General features: G+C 43.8%; 1 protein-coding gene and 1 pseudogene across 3 annotated transcripts in view; both read right to left on the bottom strand.

Annotated features, from left to right (window-relative positions):
- The window catches only part of SASH1 (SAM and SH3 domain containing 1), a 347,119-nt gene that overhangs the window by 314,122 nt on the left and 20,643 nt on the right, over positions 1 to 12,354 (bottom strand). The gene's annotated exons all lie outside the window — the stretch shown is intronic.
- Positions 1 to 12,354, bottom strand: part of LOC132660255 (large ribosomal subunit protein eL33-like) — a 51,743-nt pseudogene that overhangs the window by 38,654 nt on the left and 735 nt on the right.

Genomic DNA, 12,354 nt, shown 5'->3' with positions numbered 1-12,354 from the left:
CTGAAAAGTTTATGCAAGACTTAAGTAATGAGGCTTCCCAGGGGTTGCTCTGGATGCTTCCTCTGTCAATTCTTTTTCTAAGCAACCTCCGTTATACTCTTGGCATCAGCTAACTCCTTTATGTTGATCTCTCTCCGTTTCCTTTTCATAACTCACTACTTGCTCCTTGCTCCTCACCTCAAACTCAATATGATTCAAACTGAACTCAGTATTTTTCCTCTAAATAATTTTCTACCTCTGTAACGCCCATGTTCCACCCAACTCTCAGTGGGATTTCTGGGAATTCTCTGGTGGTCCAGCGATTAGGACTCTGTGCTTCCACTGCAGGAGGCAAGGGGTCCATCCCTGGTCAGGGAACTAAGCGCAGTGAGGCCAAAAAAATAAAAAAAAAAAAATAAAAGGTGGGGAGGGACTCCTTGTTTGACCTACACAAGAGAGGAACTGTTTCTTCAATTCTTGCAACAACCACCACACATAGACATTAGAGCTTCATTCTCTCCAGGAATTCAGGCTGAGAAAGGTTGAATCTTTACCCCACTTTTGTCTTTTTCCTACTTCCTATTTTCCTTGTAGGAATTCCCCCCCTTCTCATATTTAGTAAGTTCTAGGCTTGCACAGGTGTGCCTGTGTGCTTAGTCTTGTCTGAGACTTTTTATCTCCATGGATTGCAGCCTGCCAAGCTCCTCCGTCCATGGAATTTTCCAGGCAAGAATACCAGAGTGGGTTGCCATTTCCTACTCCAGTAGTAAGCGTATCCTGCTTTAAATTCCTGCCTTTAGATTTGCCTTTTCTAATCTCTCCTCCCACTCTGCACCAAGTCACTTCTAAGCAGCAAATCTTATCACACTTTTCTCCTCAAACCCTTCAATGCCTCCACATTTCCTAACCCCACTCCCCCAAACCAGGCCATAGTCAATACGAACTCTCTCCAGGTAAAATTGGATTTCTCCTATGGCTTCTACTTATATTCTTTGCAGCCAAAGATGGAGAAGCTCCATACAGTCAGCAAAACAAGACTGGGAGCTGACTGGCTCAGATCATTAACTCCTTATTGCAAAGTCTAGACTTAAATTGAAAAAAAGTAGGGAAAACCACTAGACCATTCAGGTACAACTTAAATCAAATCACTTATGTTTATACAGTAGAAGCGACAAATAGATTCAGGGAATTAGATCTGATAGTCAGAGTGCCTGAAGAACTATGGATGGAGGTTCATTAACATTGTACAGGAGGTGGTGATCAAAACCATCCCCAAGAAAAAGAAATGCAAAAAGGCAAAATGGTTGTCTGAGGAGGTCTTACAAATAGCTGAGAAATAAGAGAAGCAAAAGGCAAAGGAGAAAATGAAAGATATATCCATCTGAATGCAGAGTTCCACAGAATAGCAAGGAGAGATAAGAAAGCCTTCTTAAGTGATTAATGCAAAGAAATAGAGGAAAACAATAGAAGGGGAAAGACTAGAGAGCTCTTCAAGAAAATTAGAGATACCAAGGGAACGTTTCAAGAAAAGTTGGGCATGGTAAAGAACAGAAATGGTATGGACCTAACAGAAGCAGAAGATATTAAGAAGATGTGGCAAGAATACACAGATGAACTATATAAAAAAGATCTTTATGACCCAGATAACCACAATAGTGTGATCACTCTCCTAGAGCCAGACAACCTGGAGTGTGAAGTCAAGTGGGCCTTAGGAATCATCACTAGGAACAAAGCTAGTGGAGGTGATGGAATTTCAGCTGAGCTATTTTAAATCCTAAAAGATGATGCTGTGAAAGTGCTGCACTCAATATATCAGCAAATTTGGAAAACTCAGCAGTGGTCACAGGAGTGGAAAAGGTCAGTTTTCATTCTAGTCCTAAAGGAAGGCAATGCCAAAGAATATTCAAACTACCTTACGATTGCACTTATCTCAAGGAAGTGCTGAAAGTAATGCTCAAAATTCTCCAAGTGAAAACAAATAAGAAAAGCAAGGCTTTAACAGTACGTGAACTGAGAACTTGCAGATGTTCAAGCTGGATTTAGAAAAGGCAAAGGAACCAGAGATCATACTGCCAACATCCATTGGATCATAGAAAAAGCAAGAGAATTCCAGGAAAACATTTACTTCTGCTTATTGACTATGCCAAAGCCTTTGACTGTGTGGATCACAACAAACTGGAAAATTCTTCAAGAGATGGGAATACCAAACCACCTGACCTGCCTCCTGAGAAATCTGTATGTAGGTCAAGAAGCAACTGTTAGAACCGGACACAGAATAAATAGACTGGTTCCAAACTGGGAAAGGAGTACATTAAGACTGTGTATTTCACCCTGCTTATTTAACTTATATGCAGAGTACATTATGAGAAATGCTGGACTGGATGAAGCACAAGCCAGAATCAAGATTGCTGGGGGAAATATCAAAAACTTCAGATCTGCAAATGATACCACCCTTATGGCAGAAAGCGAAGAAGAACTAAAGAGCTCCTTGATGAAAGTGAAAGAGGAGAGTGAAAAAGCTGGTCTAAAGTTCAACTTTCAAAAAATGAAGATCATGGCATCCAGTCCCATCACTTCATGGTAAATAGATGGAGAAACGGTGGAAACAGTGACAGACTTTATTTTCTTGGGCTTCAAAATCACAGCAGATGGTGATTGCAGACATGAAATTAAAAGTTGTTTGTTCCTTGGAAGAAAAGCTGGCAAACCTAAACAGCATATTAGAAAGCAGAGAGATTACTTTGCCAGCAAAGGTCCATCTAGTCAAGGCTATGGTTTTTCTAGTAGTCATGTATGGATGTGACAGTTGGACTATAAAAAAAGTTGAGTGCAAAAGAATTGATGCTTTTGAACTGTGGTGTTGGAGAAGACTCTTGAGAGTCCCTTGGACAGCAAGGGGATCAAAGCAGTCAATCCTGAGGAAATCAGTCCTGAATATTCATTGAAAGGACTGATGCTGAAGCTGAAGCTTCAATACTTTGACCACCTGATGTGAAGAACTGACTCATTTTTAAAAGACCCTGATGCTGGGAAAGATTGAAGGCAGGAGGAGAAGGGGATGACAGAGGATGAGATAGCTGGCTGGCATCACTGACTTGATGGACATGAGTTTGATCAAGCTCCAGGAGTTGGTGATGGACAGGAAAGCCTGGATTGCTGCAATCCATAGGGTTGCAAAGAATTGGAGATGAGTGAGTGACTGAACTGAAATGAACTGATGGTTTCTACAGGGTCCAGCAAAGATCATACTCTATTGCAATCATTCATTCATTTAACAAAAAATTTATAGAATGCCAACTATATGCACCAGGGAGGCAGTTATGAGCAAAATAAAGTCATCCTTCACATGGAATCCAATGCTACACGGGCAAAAAGCCAGAACACAAGTGAAAAATTTATAAAATAGAATAACCAAATAATAAAGGACTTGGAGGTTCTTTTCTTAAGGATATTGGTCTATGTCTCTCCAGGAAGGTTTAACATATGAACTGAGAAATAAGCAGCAAGGAAAAAGATGCTGTGTGAATATCTAGGAGAAGACAGTTCCTGGTAGAGAGAATAGCAAGTTCAAATGCCCTTGAGATTGGAACAAGGTGTTTGAGAAATGGAAAGAAGCCAGGGCAAGCTACATAAGTCATTGAGGTAGAGGATGAGAAGAAGGGATCCAGGAGATGGGCTGGAGACTCCATGGAGGCCAGGTTAGGGGTTTGGAATTTAGTTAAATTGCAATGGAAGCCACTGGAGGGTTTTAAGCAGGGCAGAAAAGTATTATGGCAGCTGGTGGGGAACAGACCATAAGCAGGCCAAGAGCACAGTCATAGTCTGGATTCAAAGCCATGATGCCTTAAACTGGATTCTGGCAGGGAAGATTGTAGGATGTGTTATATTTGAAATATAATTTGGATGTAAAGCCAGCAGAAGGTGCTGATGGGTTGTGGGTGGTTATTTCTGTGACTCTTTTTCTGGCTTATAAGCTCCTTGAGGCAAAGGCCTTTTCCTTCATATCTGTATTTTTAATTCCCATCATGGTGCCTGGCACCTAGAATGTCACTAAAACCGGTTTATGAATGAAGCAAGCTAAGAGGACATTACATTGCAGCTGGGGTGGTCAGTACAGGCTTTATGGTAAAGGTGAGAAGTGACCTGTAACTTAAAAGATGGGTAAAATTTTTACTGATAGAAATGGAAATAGAGGGAAGGTGAGCACCTAACATTTCTAGATCCTGGGACAAGAATACAAATGGAACCCACATTCCTCCTGTCTTAATATTTTAAATCTTAAGTCAAACCAACAGACTGTTAAATAAAATGTGCCTTACCAATTTGAAATTATAAATCAAGCTAACAATCTGTTAAATAAAACATGCTCTATCCTTTTAGCTTGACAAATATACTTTATAATCACTAGGTTCTGGAACTTGGCAGTGGAGTGGGAGAGCCAGCCCATCCCCTGCCCCTTGCCCATCCGTATATGCACACATATAAACACCTCAGACTGCAAGTCAAAGTTCAGCCCACTTATTCCCCCATCCCCAACTCTGCGCAGGTCATGAATGCTGCCACTGGGTCACTGGAAGAGGGAATTCTGGGTCTCAGGTGGTCATAGCAAGGATTAGGGGCAGGACTTGCGCTCAGGGTAAACACATTCTCTAGACCCTGTCTGTGTTTCACCCCATGAGGAGAGGTAAGGCCAGAACAAGGCCCCCTAGAGTGTGAAGCTAAAGTCCCTTCTTACCTGGATCTGGGGGCTGGGACTGGTTGAGTGGATAAACAGGGAGAACCACGCACGAGGCATACTTAGGGGAGAGGGAAAGACTCGTTTGTTTGGAGTGGGTAATCCATACAGCAGAGTAGAGATCTGGTCCTATAGGGATAAGAATTTGTGGTAAAGAACTTTGATCCCCTGGGCAATGAAGGGTTCTGAACTCTTAAGCAGAGGAAGAAACAAACAGACATTTGTGTGCAGGGTAAGGGTAGATGAGGAAATGGGAGAGAGAGGGAGATGAGCCCAGTGATTTTACTGCAAAGTTTAGGGTATGAAGTAATGAGAACTGAAAGCAGAGAGAAAGGAGTTCATGTAACATCTAAGAAGAAGAGACAACCAATTAGATGCAGGGGACGAGGGATTTGGAGAAATTCGGCCAAAGATGATTTTGCAGAAAGAAATGTGGCTGGCTGTGTTACTCTAGTGTTGTAGACTGCATGTTTGTGCCTCCTCCAAATTCATAATTTGGAGTCCTAATGGGATGGTATTTGGAGGTGAGGCCTTGGGGAAAATAATTAAGTCATGAGGTCAGAGCCCCTATGATGGGATTAGTGTCCTTATAAGAAAAGGAAGAGAACTAGCCCTCTCTCTTTGTCATGTAAGGATGCAACAAAAAGACAGCTATTTTCAAGCACCTTGATCTTGATTCCCCAGCCTCCAGAACTGTGACAAATAAAGGCCTGTCATTTAAGCCATCCATTCTATGGTGTTTTAGAGCAGCCTGAGTTGGTTAAGACACCTTATGTAATGCTCTTCTCCTGAGAAGTCAGGTCTGAGTGTTGGTATGCTTGGAGCACTGTTTCTGGAATCGATGCCATGCCTGGCTTCTCAAGACCCCAGGAACCTGGGTTTTCTCTCAAGGTCTTCTCAAGCAAGCTCCCTCCCCACCTCAATACCTCTATCCACTGTCAGGGTGAGCACAGAAATGCAATTTTAGCTATGAGTTGTAAGTGATATTTATTTTAGGTGGTAGGGGGATGTTATAGAGATAATAAAAATGTAGGATTCTTAGGAAAGGACAAGAAGTCCTAAGGCGGGCACCCAGGCCGTGATCAGATAAGGTTAAATGTCATGGGGAAGCAGAAGAGATGACAGGGACGGTGGACTCTAATGGTGCAGTGGTGAAGAACTCCCCTGCTGATGCAGGAGCTGCAGGAGACATGAGTTTGACCCCTGGGAAGGGAAAATCCCCTGGAGGAGGAGATGGCAACACACTCCAGCATTCTTGCCTGGAGAATCCCATGGATAGAGGAGTCTGGCGGGCTACAGTTCATGGGGTCACAAAGAGCAGGACATGGTTGAGTGGCTGAGCACCTGGACTCTAAAGTACCTGGGTTTGACCCTGCCTCTTACCAGCCACATGACCTAGAAAGTCTGGCTCAGAACTTCTTCCAAAGCAAAGTAGCATTGAGTATCTTCTGTCCTCACGTGGGTGCTGGGAGCAGAGAGGAAGCTGTCCTTCCTGGGTTCCAGTCCCAGTCCCAGCCCAACTCCTGCTACCCCGAAGAGGTGAGGACAAAGGCCATGGAGCTTTGACTGCAAAAGTCAGATGCACCAGGGCTGCAGTGTTGTGACAGAATCAACCATTTCAAGGACTTTCCCCCTAAAGAAATTTGTGCCACTTGGTGGAAAAATACCAGTTTTATATTTTGCATATTGGAACAGAAAAGAACTTTTGGCCAAGACCGGCGTAATTTTACCCGAGAGGTTACTTTCTTCGTGCGGGCTCTTATTGTGGCCATATGTGGTGATGTGCTAACTAGCTGTTTGTCACTAGCTCTTTACTCCCTGTCCTCTTCCCACCGTTGCTTGGCAGCTGAGTTTGTTTTTCGTTTCAATCAGCGGCACACAATTTCAAGCAGATGTTTTCAAGAGCGCTTGACTTTTAAGCAGATATACGGTGCTCTCTTGATGGTGCCGAGACCGCCATACTCAGGCCTGAATCTGGTTTGCAAATGAGGGTGCTGGTTGGCCTGAACTTGGACTGATTTTCTCGGCTTGTTATTGCTTGGACCTACCCTGGAAGCCTGTTGGCATTTTGAACGTGCCCACGCTGTTTTCCAAGGAGACACAGGCTCAGGGCAGACTAGGACTGGGAAGCACACTGTTTGGATTAGGGTGGCCTGCATTTGAACCCTGCCACCACCGAATGCTGATGGTGTGACCACAGACAACACTTGTAGCTTACTTGTCTGTAAAATGGGGAGAAGAACGGAACAGCATCTTATAGTGATAAGTGATAAAATGTGTAAACCATGTTGGTTCAATGACTGACATGAATAAGCATTCAGTACATCCAGAAAGAGATGTATTATTTTTATCTAGATTTTTGAAATCCTTACAACAGTCCTATGGGGTAGGTTGCTACTAATACTGCTATCACTGTGCTGTAGATAAAAAAGCTGAGCACAGAGTGGTTAAGTAGCTTGCCCAAAGTGGCACAGCCAGCAAGTAGCAGAGCAGTCTGGCTTCAGGGTCTCTCTGGGTCACTGTTTGGTGCTCAGTGGGACTGAGTGGAGGGCTTCCCAGGTGGCTCAGTGGTAAAGAAGTCTGCCTGCCAATGCAGGAGCCACAGGAGATGCGATTTGATCCCTGGGTCAGAAAGATCCCCCGGAGGAGGCCATGGCAACCGACTCCAGTACTCTTGCCTAGAGAATCCCGTGGACAGAGGAGCCTGGCGGACTGTAGTCCGTAGGGTCACAAAGAGTTGGACACAACTAAGCAACTGAGTACGAGCACCAGAGGCGCTGAGTGGTACATAACCGGCTGTGCACATTCAGACATCAGAGGTAAGTGCTTCACAGCACAAGATCTCATTTAACTTTCTAATTTCACTCCCTTGCTCTCTTCTAGGGGATGCTATTACTAGTTTCATGATAGAGATGAGGGAAATCAGAGGGTCAAATGAGGTCAGGGAGGACTTAGGCTGCTAAGGAAGGCTGCCCTCCAGGCCTGGCTCCAGGGCTGGCCCTCCAGCCCCCTTCTCTGCATGATGCTGGCATGGATCCTTCCGAGCTGCATGAACCCGAGTGATCATCTCACATCAATGTCCCCAGGACGCTGATGGGCTTCCTGGGGACTCATGAGTTGGAGCCCATGTGCCCTGACTCAAGCCTGTTTATGTTTTTGTTCCTGGTATTATACTAACAATATCGATTGCCACTGTAAGTAATTCAATATAATTCATGTTTTCTTTTCCTTCGGCCACAAGTCTTCTAATAATAAAAAGTTTCTAAAATGAATAAATATTAAAAACCAAATTTGCACAAGCATGAGGATGTTAAAAGGGCCAAGTAAACAAGAAATCTGGGCACTTTCCTTTAGAAAATAAAGGAACTGGGGGAAAAAAAACTAAGAGTGGTAAAAGTAGAAGTGGGAAGGGGATTCTGCAAAATTCCTTCATGTTATCCATATTCTGCAAAATTACTGTCCACAGTCACAGAGTAGAAGGTATTGCTGGTTACAGTTCTATCAGGAAAAAGGTGTTTTTTCCCCCTGAATTAGGTATTTTTTTCATTAGTTTTGTAGCTACATATCATAACTACATTTTAGTGCCATGGAAAAGTACAGGTATGCTCTGTAAGCTGATTCTGATTTTACATTTGAACCTTACATCTTACATACAATAAAACTATGCCATAATTTATGCCATAATTTATCACCAGCAATAAACTAGTCATTAAAATGTCACTTTCTATGATGCCCCATACAAGGCTGTTGATCTCATTTTGGCTTCCCAGATGGCTCAGTGGGGAAAAAAATCTGCTTGCAGTGCAGGAGAGGCAAGAGACATGGGTTTGATTCTTGGGTGGAGAAGATCCCCTGGAGTAGGAAATGGCAACCCACTCCAATATTCTTGTCTGGGAAATTCCCATGGACAGAGGGACCTGGTAGGTTACAGTCCATGGGGTCGTAAAGAGCTGGACACGACTGAGCACGCGTGCATAGCCTATCACCAGTTTCCTTGCTGCCAGCCACGAAGAAAGGCGGCCCAGCAAAGCCTCTCTGTGTGTCCTGAAGACAGCCTCCCTCCTCTCCAAGATGCACTTCCAAATCATAAGAAACACATAGCACTAGTTTTTGCCAAGTATTTGGAGGACCTATTTTCCATTATTCCATTATTTTAATATAGTCTTATAAACTTTCCCTCTTTTAGAAGCTCTGCTTTTGTGTGATACAATTTGAAAACTCTATTGACTTCCCAAGAAACTAAGTTCTGCACACTTAAGCAGAACCAGAAAATGTACTGTTTCCCACCGATTTCCAAATGGGATTATTTGCTTCCAATTATTTGTTGGATTTCCGTTGGAACGAGACAGGTGGTTTTAGGCTCAAGGCTCTTCAAGGATGACAGAAAAATAAAGCAAGGCCAGTAGCCTTTCTCACAGACACCCCATCACATCGCTGGCAGAACCCCAGTGTCTGCCCTCCACTGCTATAGAGACAGGTGATGGGTGATCCCCACACTGACTTCATTTGAACCAGGCATCTCTGGGCTCCTGGGGACCCAGGTGACCGAGACAGGCCTGCCTTCTTCCCTAGAATGCTTTCGTTGGAGCAGATCTGAGTCCTTTCACCTGGGCTGATGACTGGGCCATTGCTGCAGTGGACAAGGTGCCAGGGTGTAGGCAGCTGGGGTGAGTCCAGGCATTCTCTCTGTCTCATCCATTCAGCTCAGTTCAGCAGAAGCACATGGAGTCCCTCCCAGGCTGCCGCACAGCCCACAAAGAAGCTGTTTGTCATGGAGGCTCGCAATCTCCCTCTCATGCAAGTGAAAGTGAAAGTCACTCCGTCGTGTCCGACTCTTTGCGACAGGCCAGAATACTGGAGTGGGTAGCCTTTCCCTTCTCCAGGGGATCTTCCCAACTCAGGGATGGAACCCAGGTATTCTGCTTTGCAGGCAGATTCTTTCCCAGGTGAGCCACAAGGGAAACCCAAGGATACTAGAATGGGTAGCCAATCCCTTCTCCAGGGAATCTTCCCAACCCAGTAATTGAACTGGGGTCTCTTGCATTTCAGGCAGATTCTTTACCAACCAAGTTGGGGAAGCCCCAACTGAACAATCATCTCATGCAAAGCACTCTGGTGATATGAAATTCGCCTCCCTCCCCTCATCCAAGGACTATATAACTCACCTTGATAATTCACAGCTGGGAGAAATACCAAATAAACACACATCTTGGCACATCTGGGGACCCAGTTGTATTTAAGTCCAAACAATGAAGAGAGAGAACCCTTGCAGGAGGACAGAGTTGGGAAATGTTTATAATCCTGTGAGATAACATTAGCTAATATGTGCGGAATGAGACACCGTGCTAAGTTCTTTGCACACACCACCTCAATCAATCCCTAAAACATCTGCAGCCATGAAATTGAAAGATGCTTGCTTCTTGAAAGAAAAGCTTTTAATATGCAGTGTTTTAAAAAAGCAGAGGCATCAATTTACCGACAAAGGTCTATATAGTCAAAGCCATGGTTTTTCCAGCAGTCATGTACTGATGTGAGAGTTGGATCATGATAAAAGGCTAAGCACCAAAGAACGGTTGCTTTTGAACTGTGGTGTTGGAGAAGACTTTTGAGAGGCCCTTGGACTGCAAGGAGATCAAACCAGTCAATCTTAAAGGGAATCAGTCCTGAATATTCATCAGAAGGACTGATGTTGAAGCTGAAGCTCCAATACTTTGGCCGCCTGATGCGAAGAGTTGACTCATTCATTGGAAAAGATCCTGATGCTGGGAAAGATTGAGGGCAAGAGAAGAAGGGGGTGACAGAGGACGAGATGGTTGGATGGTATCACTGACTCAATGGACATGAGTTTGAACAAACTCCAGGAGACGGTGAAGGACAGGGAAGCCTGGTGTGCTGCAGTCCATGGGGTCGCAAAGAGTCGGATGTGACCGAGTGACTGAACAAGGACTCAGGTGTGGCATGTGGGATCTTGAGTTGCGGAATGTGGGATCTAGTTCTCTGACCGTGATTTGAGCTTGGGCCCTTTGCACTGGGAAAGTGGAATCTTAGCCACTGGACTACCAAGGAAGTCCCATGGATTTAAAACCATTTTAAAGCCCATTTTACTGAGAATGAGGCATAGAGAGATGAAGTAACTTGTCAGTCATTTACCTGATAAGAGATGGATTCAAAACTCAAACCCTAGCTGGATTAACTCCAGAGTCTAAGAACATAGCCATTTTTGCTAATCTGCATTTACCATTAAACTTATTTATTAGCATGTGGGAAATGAGGAGCATACAAGCATTCCACTCATTTGAACATGCCTATTTTTTAACTTCACATCATAATGCATGCACCGTCAGTTTCTATCAATTACCAAACGCACAAATCAGAAACACAGCTCAGCCCAGTGTCATGAGCCTTGGACACTCTCGTTAAAGAAAAACCAGCTCGAATATAACACACTCGGTGTGGAGTGACAGGACTGTCATAAAGGTAATCATGTAAAAAACGAAATCTGCCATTATCCAGTTCCTGGATTTCCAAGAAGGAGTTGTTTTCTGCACCAGCTAATGATAAACACCCTTCTATTCATCATTCCCAGTTTTATACTCTTGGGACGAGGTTATCATCACTATCAAACCAGAGACATAAAAGACTAGGAAACATTTAGTTTTAGAAAGTAATGGCTCAGAATCCTAGTAAATCAAAAGAGCAGGAGGGAAAATAAACTATACGGTTACGATGCCAGCTGGAGGTCCTTTATAGTTGGGCCTTGACATTAGTTTGCAAGTTTCAATATTGAAGATGGCGGAAAGCAATCTGCCCAGGAGAACCAGTCTCCAGGCTCATGCAGACTGAAGATAATGACAAGATCCTGGAACTAAAAGTCACCTCTATTGAAATTTCTGCTTTCAGGAGAGATTTGGTTGCTTTTAAGAACAGAGAAGGCAACAGAACTGTAAGGGATTAACAAGACATTTATGGGTAATTTATTTGAGAAGTCAGAGGACTTCCCTGACCAATCTTTCCTCCCAACACCCTAATACAGACGCGCGCGCGCGCACGCACACACACACACACACACACACACACACACACACACACACACACACACACACACACTTTGGCCAGGGAATTCTAGGCTTCTATAGAAATTACACTGTAACTGAATTCATAGAATTATATTAATTAAAGCAATTTTAACACTCTTCAAAGTTGAACTTATGACTTTTTTCAAGGAAAATTTGCTAAAATCCTCTAAAAGCTGGGAACGGAGATTCTGAATCTGGAGTTCATGGATAGGCTCTTCCAAAACAGGATGAACAATTTACTCTGGAACATATGCAACCCATGTAGAAAGTCCACAGCTTTCATCACCTTCTCAAAGGAACCCGAGAGTCCTTAAAGGTTCCAAACTACTCTCCTGGATAGACATCCTCCAGGAGAGCTGAAGGACACGAGAGTTAAAAAGGCCCCATTTCTCTCTTACTTGGTGCTTTCTGGAAGTTCATGCTCACAGGAGGCTCCAGGCCAGCAGTTGCTTCTTTATAAAAACCAAAACAGTTGTGGGAGGTATCAGAGTCAGAGACAGATTTTAGTTGGAGAAGCAGACAGTGTCTCTGAGTCCCTTTCCCCGGAGCCACTGCTGGTCACCC

This window comes from Ovis aries, chromosome 8, assembly GCF_016772045.2.
Source record: "Ovis aries strain OAR_USU_Benz2616 breed Rambouillet chromosome 8, ARS-UI_Ramb_v3.0, whole genome shotgun sequence".
NCBI classification, from domain to species: domain Eukaryota; kingdom Metazoa; phylum Chordata; class Mammalia; order Artiodactyla; family Bovidae; genus Ovis; species Ovis aries.
Note: the sequence above shows the minus strand (reverse complement) of the source record. Positions and strands in the feature narration are given on the sequence as shown.